Raw genomic sequence first — 22737 nt, 5'->3', positions numbered from 1 at the left:
GGAGCTGGCTCCCCACGACCCGATTTCTGCGGCATCTTCTCTTACTGAGAAGGTGCCAGTGGTACCTCTCCGGCTCATCCTGCCTCAGGACCTGGGAGGCCTCTCCTGCATGCTGACGGGAATCTTCTGCCCTGAATCTGCAGAACCATCTATGTCAGGGATTTGGGGCTTGTTTCCTTAATTAACTGACAATGCTAACACAGGAGCCCAGGAGCCGGCAGGGCCCTGGCCTTCTGCAGCTACAGGAGAAAATTCTTGCTTTGAAATCTGGCTCTCTTGTCCCAACTCGAGCCCCTCATGGGATGTCAAAACAAACAGGGACACCCGATCATGGGGAGCAGGGACTAGGCAGGCTCAGGTTACAGGACCAGAGAGATGGATTTAGCTCCAGGATGCTTCAGTGCCTGACACGTGATGAGATCTTAGTTTCCCAAAATGGCTCGGCCAGACCCCCCAAAGCCACCAGCTGCGTCAGGGGCTCTATGGAGGAAAGGGGGAGGTCATGAGCCTGTATGCCAACAGTATTTCCTGTACTCCTATTGCCTGGCAGGCATGGAGCCAGGGATGGGGGAGGCGGCGGAGACAGGCAAGTCCTATTGACACCTGCCCTTGAGGAGATAAAGTTAGGAACAAATTACTCAGGCGTAGTGTGTAAAGGGTCACTCCCAAGGCAAGAACAAAGTGACAGAGTCACAGGAGAGGAAGAACCCACTGTGTTGCACAGGGTTCAGGGATGCAGGGTCATGGCAGGACAATAAGAGGGAACATCTGACCTGAAAAAAGAGTCAAAATCTTTTGAGCAGATAGGATGCATGTTGGGGAGAAGGAAGGCACTCCAAGTGGAGAGGACCTCTCAGGCAAAGCCTAGGAGGCAGGAAAGAGAAGAGAAAGTTGAAGGGAGGGGAGGCAGGGCCGCTGGCTGGACAATGGGGCACACAAGGACTCCGTGCAGAAGAGGCAGCCGGAGATGCACAAGGGGGTGGGCCCAGCATGTTAATGAGTCAAGCAGGCCACGGGGAACTAGCAAATGTTTTTCTGTATAGGCTAACTCCATCTGGGGCAAGGGTTGCCAGAGCTGGCCCTCTGCCTGCCAGTTTCTGTAAATACAGTTTCACTGGAAAAGAGCCATGCCCACTCATTTACGTACGTCTAGGCCCGCTTTGGTACTCGAGTCAAGTGAGTGCGACAGAGACCCTGTGACCCCCAAGGCCAAACTCTGTACCCTCAGGGCTTCACAGCTTGGTGACTCCTAATGCAGAAGATGGACAGGGCCAGAGAGAGGTCTGGAGAGAGGAAGCCCAGGGTGACCGCCCAGGATCCAGGGGAGGGACAGGAATCAGAGAATAAAGATACATGGGGGCATTACTCAAAAGGAGGTATGGCCACAAGTGACCTCCTGGGAAGACCCAAAACCTCCGCAGGAGGAGGAGGAAGAGGAGATGGACAAGGAGATGCACGAGGAAGAGGAGGAGGTCTGGGTCTGTTGTCGCCAGCTGCCCACACAGGTGGGTTATCTGACCCGCACAGGGTGCTGGCTGCCCAGCCCCATCCAAGGGCCTGCATGATGTGCCTGCACGCCCTCGGGGTGGCCAGGCCTGAGTCACACGCACAGTTCCCTGTAGCAGGGGTCCTGCTACGGCCTTCTCACCCAGCAGCTGGACCCTGGGAGAGGTCTGAAGTTCCGGGGTGACCAGAGAACACCCTTCTTTGAGAGGAAATCACAGTGTTTCTGGGAGGCCCCTACTTTCGCCTCCCAGCCTCAGCACAAGTTGCCCCATCTGGAAAGGCTTAGAGAGGAAATCTATCTGCTAGAGGACAGAGATGCTGTGTCAGAAGTGGGGCCCCCGTTCCTTATTTGGGGACTCCCCTCTTTGCTGACTTGCATGTTCCTCTTTGAGTCTCTGGTCTGGGTCCCCGGAAGTTCAGAATCCCATGCTACTTTTTTCAGTTTACTCCGCCCTGAGGAGAGGGAACATGGACCCCTCTCCCCTGGGACACCCTTAGTGCAGCTCTCCCTCCTTGCAGTAGAATCAGTGTACACTTTCTGCATCTTTGGTACTTTGGGCCTTCCAAGCATACAGCGCAGCACCCGGTTTAAGAAACAAAGCATTAAAAGTTAAACACTATCATTTCAGGAAACCGCTTGGTGCCAACTTGCACAGAAACATAGACTCAGGGACTAAAGTCTCGGGCCAGCAGTAGGTTCCATGATGGCCATTCAGATGATTCAGAATGAATACATTTGATTTTTAGATTATTTTTAAAATGAAAACAAAATGAAACATTTCTCAAGGAAAAGAACATTTTCAAGCAGCGTTCTCAACACACTCTCCCCAAGGGTCTCTGGGCTCACCTGAAAGATTCTGAATGGGGTTGAGGGCCTGGGCTGTGGAGTTCAGTTGGCCGGCCCTTCCCCAGTCTCATGCCCCACCGTGTCCTCAGTGCCCACCAGAATGGCTGGCACATAAGTAGGCCACGAATGAGTGATTGAATTAATGAAGTTCAAGTCCTGTTTTCATAATTTACCAGCTCTGTGTCCTCAGGCAAGTTCCTTCACCTCTCTGAGGCTCAGTATCTTCATCCGTAAAATCTCCAAAAGTATTCGCAACTCAAAGAATTACTGCAAGAATTCAATAAGACGGTACCCATAAAGCCCTTGGCACAGCGATTGGTATATTCAAGGTACAGAATCAATGGTAATTATTGCTACTTTTCAAAGATCTAAAACATCTTTGCAGATCTTCATTCCATCCCAATTCCATCATAGCATTTTTTTCCCTGTCAGTAAATCCCCAGACAGAGTCTGGCACAAGATGGAGTGCAGGAAAGAGCTCTTGGGGCAGAATTTAGCAGAGGGCATTCCTGATCTGGAACTCAGGGCTCAGGTAAGCACAGGGGTTGAGGCTGCTACTGTATCCTGCCTCCTCTGTGGGAGGCTACCTCTCAGGCACAGACCCCAGCCCTCCAAACTGCACCTGGGCATTCAAGGCCAGGGAGCTCACCTGTGCCCATGCCACAGGAAACAGGGCTGGGGGACGGCTTGGTCTGCAGAGGGTAGGGGTGCCAGCTCAGCCCCATCCTGCCCACTGCACGGATCTCTCCCCATGCCTTCTCATGCTGAGCTGGGGCAGCATGGGCCTCCCCCCGGGCAGCGTTCCCAGGCTTCAGAACAACAGGCCCTCCATTCTTCCCTGCCCTTGGCGGACCTGCCCCCTCCTGCTACAGCCCTGTCAGCTCTGCTCACAGGCAGCTGCCCCAGTCCAAGGGGCCTGCAGAAAAAGCCCCGGGGCCTGATCTGTCCCTTCACCCAAGTCCCTGCTGAGACAGAATCACAGCGTCATTCACTTCATCTGGCCTTGGGGGCATCTTCACAACATAGCCCTCACTGACATTTTGTCTTCCTCAAGTGAGAGAAATCTGACATCGGCCCCTCCCTGAGCTTCCTGCCTTAGGCCAGGCTCCAGAAATTTCCAGATGTCAACCCTCAGCTCCCTGCCTCAAGGGTGACAACCACTGGGATGAGGGGTGGGGGTCACCCGCAAGTCCAGGGTTCCCTATCCACTGGGAATCCCAGCCCCACCTCCGGCTCCTTCCTACATCTGCCCATCAGATTCCATCCAGCAAGAATCACCAGACTCAACCCCCCAATCTGCAATCCACAGTCCAAGGAGGAGAATGTGACATGGGTTTCTTCCATTTCCCAAGTTTATCCAGCTATTTTCTAACTCTCTTTTTAGGGATCCTGAGCTCAGCCCTTAAGAATGATCCTTGTATGTCCCAGAGCCAGGGCTGGGGGGTGGGAGCCCAGGGCTGCAGTGGGGGGCTGTGAACAGGGAGTCCTTCCTCGGGCATGGATTCCTGGGGGATGGGCCCTGGGTTCAAAGCAGCCTCCCTCCGCTGGAGGGTCCAGCTCTCAAATCCAGCCCAGGAGGGTCCCAGCTGCAGCCCAGGGAGGCACAAGCAGGGGAGCAGGGGAGGCAGGGCCATGATGGACTAGTGTGTGGCTGCCTTTCTTAAAGGGACAGCCTGCCTGGAGAGCCCAGGGGGAAAGACTACACAGGAAGGAGCTGGCCGGGATGAGCCTACAGGGAAAAGCCTGGACAAGCACCAGGCCCCTGAATTGTTCACACGTCTAATCCTGAGGACTTAACCAGCTTGACTCTCCTCCTGCTGTGTAGGACAGTGTGACAGAAAGACTGTTCTAGGAAAGGTTCTCCACCTGCAGCTCCTCCCTTGGGGCTGGACTCACCCAGAGGGCAGTACAGTAACCACTAAGAAATGTGAATTCCTAACTGGGTGCAAGGCCCTTTCCTAAGTGCTTTGCACAAAAGAACTTATTTGGTGTGTGCAATTGAGTGTGGAGATACTGTTATTTTTGTTGTTGCCATTTTACATATGAGGAAACTGAGGCCTAGAGAGAAGACATTTCCAAGGTCTTGTAGGTAATGAATGGCAATGTTAGGATATGAACATGAGTGGTTCTATTGAACTACTAAGCTTTTCTTTGAAGGGTCTAGGGGGACCCCACTACATCAATCAACAAGGCAGATGAAGACCCTACCAGGGTCAGGTTGATGCTGTGAAAAAGGCAACATGCAAGGCAAGGTGTCTGCCCTCAAGTGCTCACTGGAAGGAGTCACCCAAATTGTAACACTAAGCTTGTCTGAAGGTGGAATTTTTTTTTATCTTTATCGTTTTATTTTCCACACTTTCCTCTTATTCCTCTTATAAAGAGAAAAAAAATACAGATTCTGCCTATCTCCTACATCAATATTTCAAACGACCAAGACTAGATAGAGCAGGAAGATATCTGATTTCTACATGCAAGTCCTAAGAGGAAGGAGAGGAGCAACATGAACAGGACAGCCGAGCAATACTGTGATTAAATCTACTTAAGCTTTGCCCTTGATAAATCCATAGTCAGGTTTTCCAAAAAATTTAAAGCAATAGCTTTTTCTTTCAGCTCAAATTGAAATGAAAAGTTTTTCAAACCTGGTAATTAAAAAAAAAAATGCTGTTAAGACCCAACCTCCCCCTATGTTATTCCAGACCTTCCTAACATGAGCACCACTCCCCTCTGCGGCTTCCCCTCCCCTCACTTCGTACACCACCCGACTCCCACCCCCAGCAGCCAGGCCAGACTTCCAGAGGTTTCCGGAAGCCTCCCTGGCACCCTGACCATTTGTTCCCCCGGTACCTTCTTTCTAGGATCCCCTTTGCTTCTTCCTCTAAAGTCCTTGACAATGTCACCACACCTATGGAGGCTTACGTGTGACAAGCAGAACTGAAAGCTCCCTTCTCTGAGCTCCCACGAGCTTTGCCCATCCAGAGCATGCTCTGAGAGCCAGCATCACTCTGTATTCTAACGACTTTTGTGTCTTTGTTCATGTTTCTGTCCTGAGCACCAAAATATCTATGGAGTAAGGCAGCCCATGATGATAACAATTATTCTCTGAAGAGCATGTATAGTTTTCCAGGAACTTCCTCCAACATTGTCTCATTTAAGCTATCATACAACGAGTTGGGCTGGGTACTGCAAGTGTCAAATAAGATGGAGGAAGCAAGCAGTGTGGAGTGGGGAGGGAGAAAGGGAGGGAGAGAGATATAGACAATCCTGCTGGTTCTGTCTCTCTGGAGAACCCTGACTAATACAAATGTAATTAATGGTCCAGAGCATTTCATTGGCAGAACCAGACCTCTTTCCCCTTGGCACAGCAACTGTCAACACTTAAGGAGGTGCCTGCACTGCCAGCCTGGGGTCCTGAGTGACTATAATGACTACAGTCCTGTGTTGGCCTTCTACAAACAGGCAGCAGGAGTAAGAAAAACCTCTGCTGTTTCAAGTCACTGAGATTTGGGGACTATGTGTTACCACAGCATCATCTAACTTATACTGACCAAAGCACTGGCTATTCCTCTTAGATTTGAGATGCTCGATTGTAAGGAGGAAAAACCAAAAAAGCAGTGGAACCATGAAAGAATTTTGATCACAGCCTCCCACCGAGTCCCGGATACATGGCCCTTCCTCCAGCTGCCCAGCTTCCCTCATCTATCTTGGGATCCGGGACGTCTTAACGCAGACTCCAATCACAGTCATGTAAATGCATCAAAGGTCCAATCTCACTCGTGAAAGAAACTTCCCTAGAAAATGTTCAGAGTTCTGCTAAGGCATCTGACCCTGGGCCTGGAATGGGAAACTCTCCAAAGAACAAAAGTTTCCACTACGGCAACAAGAATGTTAAACATGATAAAAAAAATTTTTTTTTCTCAGTAAGAAAAATGAGACCATAAGTATTTATAAGCCAAAACCCAAAGGCCATTCCTGGTTCCTTGAGGTTTCCTGCCATATGGAGGGAGTCAAGCCGATTAGAGGGGGTACTGGGAAGGGAGCAGGATGTCCTTGGCTCCAGCGCAGGTGGGTTAAGTGTAGAGCCTTTGAAGAAATGCAATTACAAAGCGTTGAGGAATCAGCGGTGACCCAGAGGCTGCTGGGACTCGGCATCTCTCTTCTCAGTGGATAAATCCAGTCCCCTAACCATAAATACGCTGCAGAGATTAACACTGGGACAGACGAAGATGTAAGGGATTTAAACTATTACAGCAAGAATTTAGCTTAGACCCGTGGTTCTCAACTGGGGGGACATCTGGCGATGCCTGGAGACAGTTTTGGTTGTCAGGATCAGGGAATGCACTGGCATCTAATGGGCAGAGGCCAGGGATGCTGCCAAACATCCCATAATGCCCAGAACGGCACCACCCCTCCCCGACAGAGGATTATCCAGGCTAGGACCAAGATGGAGAAACCCTGGTTGAAACTAAATCCCTAGTTGTGAGGGCGTGATGGTTTACAACAAGGAGCAGGGAAAACATGCAACATGCTCCAACAGGAAAAAAAGGCACAGCTGTGCAGACCTATATAAATATTCATCTATGTATAGAGAGAAATCAAAGTTGACCACTGTGCCATCAAAGCACTGAGAGGCGGCGCAGTTCACATGGGAAGGGAAATACATTTCACTGCGGCTCTCTCCTCCCTGATGAGAGAGGAAGCCGGCGTGAGAATCAGAGTAGAAGTTTTACAATTTAGAAGTTGCCCTCAGACTTGCAAGGTGAGGCAAGGAGCCAAGTTTAGGAGAATCAAGGCAGCTGAAGCACTCAGCATAGTCAAGGGAGAGTCCTTTGAGTAGCTGGTGAGCACCAAGGAGGGAGAGAGGAAGAAGGCCAAACTGGAGGACTTCTGGCCATGCAACCAACCTCTTTTAGAACAAGGTTGCCCAATATTCAATTTCAATTGTTTGTATTGCTGTCACGTAAACACCATTGGTTTCCTCAAATCTTCAAGTTTACTATGGTCACAAAGCCCTTGTGTAAATGGTATGTGTGTGTGTATAAATATAAGGACTAAATTTCATATCTGGGTCAACATAGGGCAAAAGAGAGTCTATTTGCATGAAACCAGTAATAATACTGAACATTTACAGCAGGCCTACTAGGTCCCAGGCACTGTTCAAGTACTTGACATGCAATCTCACCAAAATCTCTCAGCTGCCCTACATGGAAGTATCACTGTTAACCTTATTAGGGATAAGAGGTCTGAAGCAGAGGGAATTTAAGCCACTCACCCAGGGACCACAGTGAGTGAAGGTAAAGGGAGAATTCAAACCCAAGTGGTCTAGCTCCAGAGCCCAGATCCTTCACTTCATGGCCACCCTGCCTGTGACCAGCGGTAATTCATAATCTTAACTAGTTGGTGGAAATAGGAACTCAGAGCTGGAGGCAACAGGAAAAATGAAAGCCATCACCTCTTACTTAGGAATCTCTAGACCAGTGGTTCTCAGACTTTAGTGTGACCAGGATCACCTAGTGGGCTTCATAAACCACAAACAGCATTTGAATTAGCGAGTCTGGGGTGGGCTTGGGAACCCACCAAAGATCTGCATTTCTAACAAGTTCTAGGCTGACACTGTATCTGCCGGTGCAGAGCTACTCTGAGAACTACTGCTCCTTTGGAGGGATGTGGGGCTTCCTGCACTTGTGGGGGCTGGATTCAGCTAATTTACTCTGAATCGCAACAACAGGGCACCTCAGGTGATGTCTGGCCACAATATCAATTACTGAGTAGCTGAAAATTGGAGAAAGCTAATAACAAAGAGAATGGAGGGAGGGATGAATGTCAATTGGACTTCAATCTGGAAGACTTCCTGGAGGAAGAGCCTAGTGGTGAGAAGTGGTGACAATGGGATTGCTGATTAGATGCACACTGCAGATAGCAGGGCTGAGGCATTCAAGTTCCCTCCCTAGGGAAAATATGATGGGTCAGATTACCTGCTCTCCCTGGGACTGAAGGGAGGGTGCCCCTCTGTTCTTCGGTGAGTCCATCCAGAAAGTCTAAGCAAGAAATGTTTAACCAGGAAACACCTTCTATCAAGGATGGGCAGCTGTTCAGGAGAGTGGTTAAAGGAAAGATGAACAAGTTCAAATTGCAGCTCTTCTGCTGTGGAATCATCCTTGCTAGGTTCTTAACAATTTTAAGACTTAGTTTCCAAATCGGTAAGGTGGAGCAACTAACAACCTAAAACTCAGAGTTGGAAAAACCCATTGTACACAACACACTCATTACAGCGCCCACCCTATCACAAACTTCAGCAATAACTTTAGAGCCAAATGCATGACTAGGGAAACCAAGCCTCAGTCAAAGGCAGACACTTGTTTTGTTGCCGCTCACAGTCCATGCAGGAGCCGGGAGGTTGAACTTGAGACACTCACCACCCTCCATCGTTTAAAAGCTCTTCCATCCCAGTGTTTAAGGGCCCTTCCTCCAGTTGTGAGCTTTCTCTCTACCAAACCATGCCTAAGGAACCTTTTCTGCACTTAACTTAAAATTTCTTTCATTTACAAAGTTGGTAACGCTTAGGGGAAGGGACAAAAACACAAAACTGTCTAACATCTGCTCACACCATATGCATTCAACCTTGCTTTGAAAATGGATGCAGAGAGAGAAGGCTGGGATGTGAGTGAGCTCACTGGACTGAGGAGGCTAGTTCTCCAAGGGTGTTTGTGGCCAGGTGGGAAGCTCGGGGGCAGGGGTGGAGGCACAGAAAGACCCAAGACCCTTTCAGTTTCGCAGTGATGGACTGGCAGGCTAATTTTACTTTTGTCTTCTGGCTTCTATGTTATTTTCTATGTTTTCTGTAATAAACCTGTACATCTTTTATAATCAAGGAGGGAAAGTGGTAGTGGTAGTGGTAGTGGGGGGAGGGGGTGGGGGGAGGGGGAGGAGGATGTATTACCTTCACATCCTTCCAAAGCTCTTCTTGATTATAGCCTACTCCATACCCACTCTGCCTACTTTTCATGTGCTGCCTCTTGGCTCTTATCCTCTGTGCATATCCTGTGAATTTGTAGCCTGAGAAGTTCCTTTCTCAATGTTCCTGAGCATCTTTCCGATGTACTGACCTGAGACCCTCTGGTAGGTGGAGCTGCCCCAAAGTAGGAGGAGATGTTTTTCTCCCATGGAAAAGTAGCCGAGCTCACTGTCTGCCGTTCTGTACCCTGGGATCCACTCCCACCCCTGCAAAACTCACTAGAATGTTCTTTATGAGGTGAGTGGTTCATACCAAGAGGAATGACACAGGAAGAGACCTGCATGTGAGAACTATGTGTACACACAGATGCATACACACACATGGATACATACACATACACACACACACACCAATCTGCCTCTTCCTGCTGCATCCGGAGAAATGTCATCCAGTTAGTGCCCTCAGATGAACTGGGAAGGCAAATTCTCCAGTCGTGGTTTGTGAGGGGGTGGGTACCCAGGGAGATGGGGTGTCAGGGAGAGCCAATCCACTTCCATCTGGCTCTGAGATCAACATGGATTTTCCTGGACTGGTCTAGCATCTCATTTCCCAATGCGAGGCATCTCGCTCTCTTGGTGACACACGCTTTCCCCAAGAATGCTTGACTTTTCAATGAGGAATTCTTGTGTATTTGGAAATTCTTGGAAACAGGACAAAGATGAATGAATTGCTGGCTTCACCCTGGGTTTGGAAACCCTCTGGAACTCACAGGAGTGGGGAGGGAGGCAGGAAGAGGGGGTGTGGGGGTGTGCACGGTACAGAGGAGGGTGGCAGGGCTGAGGGTTCAAGCTCTGGACTCTCCAGAAGCTACCCACAGACCCCCAGATCAGAAGTCACCTTCCATTCTGTGACGAGAAGGCTAACACAGGTGGGGTGCAGACAGGCGGGACATGGAACAGTGCTTGTTGATGCCAGAGTTATAACACGGTGGAAGTCAGCGAGCTGGTCACTGAGCTCATCGATACAGGAGATGGTTACTACATATCGGGGAAGGTATGGGTCTTGGAATCAGACACACCTCATGGGGAATGCCCTCTGTGCCTCTGCCTGGCTCTGTGGTTTCAGACTAAGTGCCTAAACTCTCAGAATCTCAGTTTTCTCTTCTGTAAAATGGGATAACACCCACTGTACAGGTCTGCTAGGAGGGTGAGGGGTGTTGAAGTGTGCCAGTGCCCAGCACGTGGCTGGCCTTCAGCAGATGGTAGGCAGTGTTTGGCCAGTTTGAAGAGCAGGAGTTTATAAAGCCCTCCATGCAGTGGGCCAGCTGCAGAGCTCTGACAGCCCTGGAGATGGCCAGGCATGAGAAGATGGGGCTTCCTGGGGTTCTGGCAGCTAAGCTCATTAAGCACCCTCCTTCTACGCCCCTTGGGGTCTTGGGATGTTCTGGCAGGTTGGGCCATGCCCCCTTCCCCTAGTGCAGCAGCAGACCCTCTGCAGCCCCGGCTGCTTAAATCCAAATTGTGGCGTCCAGGTCACAGAAAGAAATGGTAGACAGTGTACAGGGGTCCGGGGTCCCCTGGTCTCCTCAGTTTAAAATGGCCAGGAAGCACACTGGCTTCTCAGTAAAGATAAGGCAAACACCCCAACCTTGCTGTCTAGAGAACTCCAGGAGTTCTCGATCTGTCTGGAGAAAGCGGGGGGCCTGAGCACTGGTCACCCCAACCCCAGCTCCCCACACACCCCCTGCCAAGAGCTCTAGTAACCTGGGCAAACAGACCAGGCCCCCGGGGTGTTTTCCATCCAACCGAGAAGGCAAAACCCAGACATAAAAGCCTTAAGAACACAGAAAAACAAGGGGGAAAGAAAATAGTTGTCTTTCCAAGGAGCTCATGTATGCAGAGGGATCATGAGGTGACCCGAGGAGGAATCCACATTCCACGGGGTTAATATGGGGAGACCTTCTAGAGAGAGGGGTGATGGGTGGGGCTGCCACTTAGGGTGCCCCCCAGCTCTCCCCAAAAGCCCCCCCTCAGGCCCTGTGGCCTGACTGGAGGGGAACAGGCGCTTTTGCCTGAAATAGTAAATTTATATAACCTCGCCATCACAGCGATGCTCCGTGCGGCTCCAGTTACAACAACAAGGGTTTAAGAACTGGAGAGCCTGCAATGGCAAAGGCAGAGGGGGGAAAACAAAACAAAATCCACATGAGGTTTTAATTTTCTTTAGCCACGTGAGAATGGCCCTGTAGATCCAGCTATAAATACCCCACTGCCATGGCCACAAGATGGAAAATCGCGCGTGCACCCCCCCCAACACACACACACACACACACACACACACACACACACACACACACACAAGTCCTTTCAAACAGTTCATGGGCTTCAGAATGCAAATCAACATTTCTCAGAATATCTGCCTTGAGAAGATAACAGTGCTGGAGCCCTCTTGCTAAGTATCTTGCCTCCAGGCCTCCCCAAACCTATTTGACAGCACTTGGAAAGAAACTGTCCCCCTGCTGCCACCAGGGTGACATGCAGAGCTGTCCCCACAGCCCCCAGGCCAAGTCGAAGCCCACCAGTGGCCACACACAGGACTGAGGGGAAGGGTTTTCTACAGAATCCCTCAGAAGGAAGTGGGGAGCCCCCACGTGACCCAGGACACCACAGATCCAGCTCCCTAAGCGGCAGACCCCCAGACAGATATTCGTGTGTACGTCACGTACTGAGGCTATGCTCTCAGTAGAGACCTGGAAGGGAAGGAGGGAAAGAGGAGAGGGCAGGGGAAGATCTGGACAGAAGGTGGTTGTAGGAGAAGTCTAGCTTCAGCATGATCCTGTGGGAGGCTCTGGAGAGGGAACCGCATCGCCATATGTGCCCCACTCGGGCAAGAAAGTGGGCCCTTTGTACCTTCTCGCCAGTTAGTCACTGACCACAGGATGCAGAGGAAGGTGGGGCATGCATGATGTAATTCTCAGGCACCTCTGGGGGAGGGGGTTCAACACCCCAAGGGCAGTTCACACAGGTGTGAGCCATTAGCAGGGACACCCACTGCAGCTGGGGGACCTGCACAGGGTGCCAACAGCATCTTCCCAGTGAGTCTGGGAGCCCAAGTGCCTCGTTGCCTAGAATTTGTATTTTCTATCGATTACAAAGGTTAGTCAGTTTCTTGGCTTGCTTTTTTCTTTCTTTTGCATGGGATGCTTTTAGAATTGACCCACTGAAGAGAAAAGCAAAAATTTGATCAACGTGGCCTGCTATGAGAATTGCCCATCTAATATTCATTCTCCCTTTCTTCCATACTAATAGGTCCCTGCTTTGATTCGAGGCAGCAAAATGCCTGTTTGAAAATTTTTTAGCTTCCCCAAGATTCCCTTGCAGTTTGAAATCTCTCCTTAACACAGTTTTGACCAGTTTCTGGAGAGGGCTTTCAAAAAAGCTTGTTAAAGAGAGCATAATTAGCTGGCGTGCACTTTTTGTGCTTTGTCCTTCTCTTTCTTTCTGCCTGGAATGCAGATGTGAAGCTAGAAGTGATGCAGCCATCTTGTAACCATGAGGCATGAAGACAAAAATCTCATTCTAAGGAAGGCTGAAGTAGAGAGTGAGGGAGCTGTATCCCTGATGGCACTGTGGTGCCACTCTGCCAGCTCAGGACTGCGTCTGCTGTCCTGAAAATGAGAAAGATAAAGAACCCTAGTTGACAGAGCCACTCTAGTTAGGCTTCTGTACCATGTAGCTGAAAGCAAATTTTAACTGACATACACCTGAAAACACTAGTTTTGTGGGGTGTCCCATGGGAAAAGTCCTCTTTTTATGCTTTTTTATGCTAGTGTAGTTGATTTACAATGTTAATTTCAGATGTACAGCAAAGGGATTCAGTTATACATCTACATATATATATTTTCAGATTTTTTTCCATTACAGTAGCTCATTATAAGAAAATGAATATAGTTTCCTGGGCTATACTGTAAGTCCTTGTTGCTTATTTTATATACAGTAATGTGTGCATGTTAATCCCAAACTCCTAATCTATCCCTCTCTCCTCCTTTCACCCCTGGTAACCACAGTTTGTATTCTACATCCATGAATCTATTTCTGGGTTGAAAATAAAATTTGAATTTTTTTTAAGAGTCCACATATAAGTAACATCATATAATATTTGTCTTTGATTTACTTCACTTGATATGATAATCTCTAGGTCCATCAATGTTGCTGCAAATGGCATTATTTCATTCTTTTTTATGCCTGAGTAATATCCCTCTGTGTAACATCCCACACCAGATCTTCTCTATCCATTCATCCGTCATGGACATTTAGGTTGTTTCCATGTCTTGGCTATTGTAAACAGTGCTGCTGTGAACATTGGGGTTCATGTGTCTTTTTAAATTATATTTTCTCTGGATATATGCAGGAGTGGGATTGCTGGATCATATGGTAACTATTTTTAGTATTTTAAGGAACCTCCATACTGTCCTTCTTAGTGGCTGCACCAAATTACATTCCCAAAACAGTGTAGGAAGGTTCCTCGGGAAAAGTCCTCTTTAGGTAAATAGAATACTAGTTTCAACAACAGGAAACCAGTTTTTTACGGCAGTGCTTCTCTGAGGGTAAGAAAAGGGGAGATGGAAACTGCTTAAATTTCTTTAGCCACAGAATTTTCCTCCCATCTCTTCCTGGTTCCCCAGGGCCTCTGTGGGAACCTGGTGTTTTATCAAATGCAGTTTGGGAAATGCTAGACAAGATGATCCCTTCAGCCTTCTTTCCTCTTGAACATTTCATGACTTCTCACCTGGAGGGGACCAAGCAGATGGCCAGGTTCGCCAGCACCCATGTCACCCTAATGAGACAGGAGTGTAAGTCAAAGAATGGAGGCCTGTGGGGTTGGTTGGAAAAGGGCAATGAATTAGGTCAACTAGAAGACTCAAGGAGGTACCATGACTTCTGGACTCTCAGAGTCCTCACTTCTCTTTCCAAGTGGTGACCTCCAGGGATAATGATGCTGTTGATCACAGACAACATTTATTGAGCACTTATTATGTGCCAGGCCCTGCGCTTCAGGTGGATGATCCCCTGTAACCCTGACAACTGCGTAAGGAGCAGCAGACATTTAATTTGCCCATTTTACAGATGAGGAAATTGAGGCCTATTGAGAGATGTCATATGTTTAGCCAAGGTCCCAGGGCTACTACTCTGGCTGCCTTCGAAGCCCACCAACTTCAAAGGCTCTATCCCCTACCCTCCTTTATCAAGCACAGATTTGGTTTGTATACTGTGAACTTTCCCTTGACAGGTTCCTTTGCAGGTGTCCCTCATCTTTGGTGTGTATATTCTGATTCATATACTGGACTGGGAATTCCCAAGGGCAGGCCCTGTACCCCCATGAGTTGGATAAATTATTTTCTTTCTCTGACCATGTCTCCACAACATGGGATCACTCGGTCAAATCTGCGTCCCTGACATTTATCACAACCTTCACAGGCGAGATGTGCTCAGGTGAGCCTCAGGGTGAGAGTAATGAGTTATATGGATGAAAGAGGAGCCAGGAGGAAAACTGCAGGAAGATGAGTTCAGCTAAGGGCATCCTCATCCTCACACACTTACCCATCAGGGTGCCCAAGACCCATGTCATGTGTGTCACTTGAACGGGGTTCAGAACAGGTTTCAAGGCCATAACCTGCCAGCTGACGCCACTGAGCTTAATCATTTTAAGGTGGACACATCCATTCTCTGGGCTGCAAAGTTTATGGAGTATGATTAAGAGCCAATCCCCCAGTCTCATTCAAATCACCTTTCTTTTCAAAGCAGAGAACAAAGTACCTGACCCAGAACCATAAATGTCAATTCCTTTCCCTTCCAGATCCCCTTCCTGGCTTACCTGTCTAAGCCAGGAGCCAACCAGGCCAAAACCATGGCCTCATTTGCCCAAAAGCTATTACAGGTTGAATCACAGGGGACTCCTCTTTATGCCTGGTCTTCCTTGTCACATGAATGCACTTAGAAATATACAAGGTGCTGTCTATTCCCTGCCTGCCCCTCTACCTGCACTTCCTGTCCTTCTCTGCCAGGCTCCTGCCCAGGGGGCTGACCTCTGCAGAATGCACCACCCAGGTTCCTGGGCTTCTGGTGCCCAGTCAGAAGCAACAGCAGGCAGTTGGAGGGTGGAAGGAGAGAGACCTCAGGGCATTATCCGCCAGACTCTCTGCTAAGCCATGGGCCTGGCAGTGGCCTCCAGTCCTTTATCTCTCCGCAAATAGTCCTCTCAGTATATTCTTAGCAGTTCAACCCTTTTGGGAGGGCCCGCTGTTTCCTGCCTAGAGCCTCACTGATACAGACTCCACTGTCCATTCTCAGAGCAACTAGGTACCTAAGATTTGCTCCCCAAACTCCCAGTTTTGACTTTCTCCTCTTTAATTAAGGTGAATTATATGATGTATAACTAAGCAGAAAGCAGAGAGGAAAGCCACCCCAGCTTCAGTCCCCAGTACAGGCACCATGCAAGCCAGAGAAGGGGACTTACTCTTACAGAACTGAGCATTGAGGCTTACAGGCTCAGTCAAGGACAGAGGCTGCACAAGAGAGGGCAGGGCACTCAAGGCTAGCACATCACGTGTCACTTGGGTTCAGTATGGACAAGATTCCGAGGAAGAGGGGACTGTGCTCAAGAGGAAGGCACATGAAAGTGAGAGATCAACTGCATTTCAACAAGCCCCCAGAGAAGAAGTCAGCAGGGTTTCATTGTCAAGTAAAAGAAAATGAAGCAATTTCCAGTGGTGGGTACTTTCCCACATCAGGGCAGGAATTCTGCAAGAGGCACAGAGCTGTGGCTGCATTGATGAAAGTCAGACGGGATGGAGAACTTCATTGAAACCCAGCAGTTATGGTGGGGAGAGGGGCGTTCTTTCCCCCTGGGGCAATGAGAAATACTTGAGACTGTTGGTCCCATGTCCTTATCAAAAGGATATCAGGAGGAAGCCTGTGGTCACTTTCCAGCACTAGCAAGGAATCCCAGGAATTCCCAAAGAAGAGATGCAATTGAGGTGGGAAGCCCCATAAAAAGACTGGCAGGTCCCCCAGGAAGGGCCTCTACTCTCCTGCCAGCATCATCTGGTTCCCTGGCCCAGAGATTCTATCTCACTTTTTGCCTCTGAAAGGCTTACTTCCAGGAAAGTGGAACTTACCCCTAAAATTCTATTGGTTCCCTGAGCTCACTCCTGATTGGTCCATTTACCTAACTTCTGATTGGTCCATTTATAGTACTTCATTTGCATGGAGCTTACTCCTGATTGGTTATTTCTCTCCCCCTGATTGGTCCATTTCTACAAAGCCTGTTTCTAATTAGTCAACTTCTGTTATATCTTATTTGCATATGATGTTGCAAAGTGTAAAACGGCAGCCTATAAAAGCCTGTGTAAACCTACAGACAGGGTCCAGAGTTTGGAGTGTTAACTCTGCTGGGCCTCCTGGTGTAATAAATGCGAGTTTTCCAACGCTCTGAGTGCTGCTTGGTCTCTCTCCCAGATCCAGGTTGCTGTCACAACTGAGCTGTAACACTGAGCTATAACACGTTTTTCTGCAACACAATGAGAGAAGGCTCCAGCAACTTGCTAGATGGAGATTGAACCAGGGAGTTGCTGTTTGGTTTCTATGACTATGGCCCTATTTTGCATCTCCACTGACATATCAAAATATGATCCGAGCAAATCCACAAGTCAGAAAAAAAAAAAGGCCAAGATTTTTTGTTCAAAAACAGTGATTACCATGTGCATACGGGGATGAAATTGCTAGGATATATGGTAAGTGCATCATTAATTTTACTGGATAATAGTACCAAATTGCTCTCCAAAGTGTCCATACCAATTTAATTCCCACCACTGGTGAATGTGAATTATCTTTTGCTCTACATATAATGGGATAAATATCATTTTGGGGGCCAATCTGATGAGTGTGAAATGGTTGTCTCCATATAACATCAATGTATGTTATTTCCCTGATTCCAACTCAGGCTAAACATTTTTTTCACATGTTTACTGTTCTCCAGCATCATTGTAGTGTTAGAATCACATCTGCACACTTTGAAAAACCAAAAGAATTTTTGTTTTAATTTATAAAAGTTTGAATAAGTTGGGTAGCATTTCCTCTCTTCTTAACTAGGAAACTTGGAGAAGGAGGAAGAGCTGTGACTGCAGGTAGAGGAAAGACTTCTTTTTGCAAACTGGCTTCGAGATAAGAGATTTTTTTAATGATTCATAACATTAGAGATGAAGCCTGTGAAGCAGAAATTCCCACAATCCCTGGGCAATGTGAGAAACCTTGTCAACACTATCCAGGAAAAGGTCAGAGTGTTTTCATTTCACTGTAAGACACACAACTATGTGGACACTGTAGTTGTACCAAAGGAACCACAGGGACCATCTGCCCATTCTTCCGCTGTAGGAAGTACCACGCATTTACCATTCCAACAGATGAAATGGCTCCTCTCATCACTACAGAAGCTTGAAAGGAGATCCCAGAACTTCCTTACATTCCCAAACACTCTTAAATGCAATCTAAGTTTCTTTGAGCATCTCCCACTCACAGCACTGATGACATAGAATAGTATCCTTCACCTCTATATCCTTCCACGACAACACTGTTAGTACTTTGAGGACTCATCTCATCTTAATCTCCCCTGTTCCTGGCACAAGGATGGATGAACTGGTTTGGAAGTGCACGAGGACAGGGAACATGTGTTACTCAACTTCAAAGTTCCAGGAGGCATTCAACTTAGGTTTCTCAAGGGAAAAAATTTTTTTCATGCTAAATCTTCTTTTCTGAGCTTTAAGAACAGAGTAATCATGGATATAAACAAACTTTTTGCTCCAGGTGTAAAAGAAGTCAACCTTGCGGATGCTTCCTTTGCATGAAGGCTTCCCTGACATCCCCCTCAAGATCTCAAAACCATATTTCCTCCTCCAACTATGTATTGCATCAGCACCGTATCATAACTTGTATTCCAATGGAAAACAAATCAGTTGGCCAATAATAATAATATAGATGTACAGAGTACATACTGTGTTCTAGGCAGAGCTCTAAGCATTTTACAAGCATTATTTCTGTCCTCATTTGAGGGTAGGTACCATTACTGTCACCATTTTACAGATGAGGAAACGGAGTCTCAGGGAGGATAAATACTTGCCCAAGGCTACAATTCTAGTAAAGGGTGGAGTTTGAATTTGGATCCCAGCAGTTCAATCCCAGAATCTGCTCGAGAAGCCACCCTGCTATACCAAAGACACACGTTTTTAAGTCCTTAAATGCTTCTTGCTGCTGTTCTGGTGAAAATGCAGCTGTGGGCTTAATGAGAAATTAATTATCCTTTGCATCCTTACCTTTGACACCCACATCAAATCCCTGAGACCTTGAAGAATTTGCTGATTCCTTCTTTGTTTACTAGTGAAAGCTCCCAGTCACATGGGGTTGCCTCAGTTTAAGAGACTGGAGGCCCTGGAAGGGGAGTACATTTTGCTCAAGGGGGATTCATTCCACAGGACCTACCTCAGCACCACAGTGCTTCACACTGGTGCTTCTCAAATAATTGACCCACTACAGGCATCAGCAACAATGCATGACACAGCACTTCACAGTGTCCTGAGCACTTTCCATACACCCTGCATCGTGGACTCACTTCCCTCCTACACCCCGGGGATGACTGTCGTTTCCACTTTACACGTGGTGAAAAATGAGGCTCAGAAACACTAAGTTGCTATATGGTTTATCTAAGACAATTCAGCTCATCAGTGGATGGCTGAAATTCAAACCTAGATCCTGACATCAAATTCCATGATGCTTTTGCTACGCATTAAGTGGATCCCTTGTATGCTTTGTCCTTTGCCTGTCTGCACACACCCACACACAACTAGCTTCTTTTTCTGGACCAATGGAATAGGAATCAGAACAAAAAAAGAGGCTAGAATTGAAACTAAGCTCTTGTTCTAAGAACTATGAATGAATCAATGAATGAGCACATGGATAAATGACATAGACAATCAAGAAGTGCTCCCGGAGAGCTAACTCTGTGCCTGTCACCTGGCTAAGCACTGTAAATACCAGAGTGACCAAAGGCACAGCCCTAGACTTCTAGAAGCTTCTAGTCTGTTGGGCTATGCGTCCCAATGGTAAGGGATCTGTTAAAGGAAGCTCACTTTGTCAGAGCCCCATTGGAGCAGCAAACGTGTGCAGATGGGAAGAAGAAAGGCAGACCCTGTTTTAGCATAAACAGAGGAGACCAGTACATCACATCCGGGCAAACTCCAGATAGACAGTGTTCTGAAAGCATTAAAAAGAACTGTGCAGCCCCACCAACCAGGAGAGCAATGCCCGCTCGGACTTCTGGGGGGTGAGCAAAACTGTGACAGTCCCACTGTACGCCTGCTTCCCCAGTGTCCTATCCAGTTAGTGCCCCTTTCACTCTTGAAAGAGTCCTGGTTTAGACAATAAATTACAAGGTCAGCCCAGCCTTCCAGGAAATTTATGACTTTCTCCAACAGCCCTGGGCAGGAAAACAATTTGACCTCCCAAGGTCATCGAGTTGCCTTATTTCTGCTCCCTCTTACAGAATTCCTTCTCAGAGCCACCCCACAGTTGCCACAGGTTCTAGGGGGACAGCCCTCACATCTGTGTCTGTGTTCCTCTCCTGTGTTAGTATTGCAGCTAAAACGATTCACCATCAGACCTCAAAATGCACAAGCTTTAGACACATGCACATCTGTCTTATGTCCTGACTCTGATAGCTTCCTCCTGTGTGATCTTAGGTATGTCACTCTACTGCTCTGAGCCTCAGTTTCTGCACCTGTAAGAGGGGGTGAGAACACCCAGCTCATCTAATGGGATGGTTGCAAGGATTTGGTGAAGGAGTGTAAGTGAGACTCCTAGTACAGTGCCAGCATAGAGGGCACGCCTACCCCCAGCAGGCTTTCCAGAACTTGTGAGCTTTCAGATACCAAGGGCTTGGAGGATATGAACATTTCAGGAACCTCAGGATATTACCAGGCCTCAAGCCCCTGCACTTCCAAGCTGAATCTGCTTCTTCTTTACAAACAATGGAAAACGTTGGTACAACCACTTCAGAAAACTGGCAGTATCTCCTAGAGTTGAACATACATACACATTCCATGTGATCCAGCCATTCCACTCACAGGAACACACCAACAGAAAAGCAGTCATATCTCCACCCAAGAACAAAGGCACAAGCATTCATAGCAAGCCCCAACCCTGGAAACCACCCAAAGGCTCACCAACAGAAGAGTGGAAAAATCAGGTGTGTAGAGTCACATAATGGAATATACAACGAGAATGAGCGATTGACACACTATGCAGAGCAAAAGACGACACACACAAACAAGTCCTCACTGTGTGATTCCATTTACATCAAGAACAGGCAAAATGAATCTATGGTGTTAGAAGTCAGAATTACTGAAAAGGAATAACCAGAAGAGGGTGGAAGGGACTTCTCCAGGCAGGGGAGGTGGGGGCTTTGGAAAGTTGTGTTTCTTGATTTGTGGATGCTGGTTACACAGGTGTGCCTGGTGTGTGAAAACCTATTGAGCCATATTTATAAATGCTGTATTTTGCTGAATCATGTCAAACTTCAATAAATAGTTAAAATGGAATAAAAACTTTAAATGGAAGACTTTTTGGTAGAGAGTTGAGCAGACTAAGTGGGCAGTATACATTTAACAAAAGGCAGCGGGATATTTTCCTCGATAAATGTGTGTTGGGTCCCAGCTCAGTGCCAAGTGCTGTGCAGGATGCTGGGCCAACAGAGCTAACGAGACTTGGTCCTTATTCTCCACCATCATCATCTCATCTCCACCATCATCATCTCCATCATCATCAGCACTAACACTTCCTAGTGCTTACTATATGACAGCCATGGTTTCAAGTATTATTTTTTCTTTTTAACAAATCATGCATTAACTTTATCTTCCTAACAGCCCATTTTACAGATAAGGAAATTAAGACATAGAGAGATGAAGTAACTCATGCAAAGCCACACAGCTGGCATGAAGTGGAGCCAGAATCGGAAGCCAGGGCCTGTGCTCTGATCCACAGCTTTATATTCAGAAATCTGGTCTGTTTATCAGCTGTCAGTCCCAGCTTCCACGGAGGCAGGCACAGACATCAATAACTTCATCTGCTCAGGGCAGGAGTGATGGTAAATTATCAACTGAGTCTCAGAAAGGCAGAGGCAATTCCTAACTCTGTCTCCAGGAGGCTGCCAGCCCAATGTCACATGATCAGGAACAGACTGATAAATATATTGATAGAGACAAAAAAAAAAAAAAAAGAAAGAAAAGAAAAGAAATGAGTTAAAATGGCTTGGTCTTTCTACTGCTTAAAGTCCACAGAAACTCTGAATTTGCTTCAAAGGAACTTCAAAGCTGCCTCTGGCACTGTGCAATACTGACATTCTCCCCATTGACTTGGAATCACTCCCTTCCCTCGCTGCCTGATCAGGGAACTTGAGGCTGGGGGCTGTGGTGTCTGGGAGGGAGTGTTGACACTGACTCCCAGGAATGTGATCAGATGTTAGCTGCAAGGCTGGGTCCCCAAGTCTGGCACATCAAGAATCTGTCATGCAGGCAAGCTTTGCTTTGGCACTTGGGCAAGCAATCAGTGTACATAACCCGGAAGGTGGAATGTTCAATACACAGTGCCAAAGACCTCCTTTGCTTGGGACAAATCGGTAAGAAACAAACACCCCTGTAAGGACGAATCAGATCTGGCAGAGACGCAGGCAAGCATGATATGAATGCAGGCAGGGAGGTGGCTCCCAGTGGGCTAGCAGGGCCCCCGAGACCACTCCGTTTAGATAGCAGAAGCACCTAAAAGATACAGAGGAAATCCCAAAGGTCAGCTTGTCCAGGCCCTGCCTCCAGGCAGGATGGCCGCAAAGCCATCAGGTCATGCTTCCAACCAGATACACCCACACCTCCCAGCCTAGCACTGGGGTCCGGATGGGGAGGGGAGCCGGGGAGAATGCAAATTTGGCAATGAAAACATTTGCTCAGCCTTCCCAGTTATGACACAGCTCTATTTGTAGAGAAATCAGTTGGGTCTCACCTAGAACACACCCAAAATAGAGCACAAGAAAAAAAAAACATAATTTTTCATATTCGGACATAGCCACCAACAATTATCTGGAAATATGGATCTCCTCCAAAACAATTTCATGTAAAATAAGTAAAACTTCTGGAGCAGCTAGAGGGTTATTAGGAAGGGTTCTTGAAATCAACCACCCATGGGAGGGAGGTTCAGGCAGGAAGCAGCTCGGGGCATCACTGTACTTCTCCAAGTACAGCTGTCATGCAGCCTCAGTGAAGACCTCAGCCGGCCCCACAGGGAGTCCCTGAAACTGGGACTTTACAATGTCCCCACTTTGTGAAAGAGGGGCC

At 47.7% G+C, this 22737-nt stretch overlaps 1 protein-coding gene across 3 annotated transcripts in view; it reads right to left on the bottom strand.

Annotated features, from left to right (window-relative positions):
- DAAM2 (dishevelled associated activator of morphogenesis 2) overlaps positions 1-22737 on the bottom strand; it is a 128377-nt gene that overhangs the window by 74033 nt on the left and 31607 nt on the right. The gene's annotated exons all lie outside the window — the stretch shown is intronic.

This window comes from Camelus bactrianus, chromosome 20 (genome assembly GCF_048773025.1).
Source record: "Camelus bactrianus isolate YW-2024 breed Bactrian camel chromosome 20, ASM4877302v1, whole genome shotgun sequence".
In the NCBI taxonomy this organism is placed as follows: Eukaryota; Metazoa; Chordata; class Mammalia; order Artiodactyla; family Camelidae; genus Camelus; species Camelus bactrianus.
The sequence above is the reverse complement of the archived record's forward strand: the minus strand, read 5'-3'. Positions and strand labels throughout refer to the sequence as shown.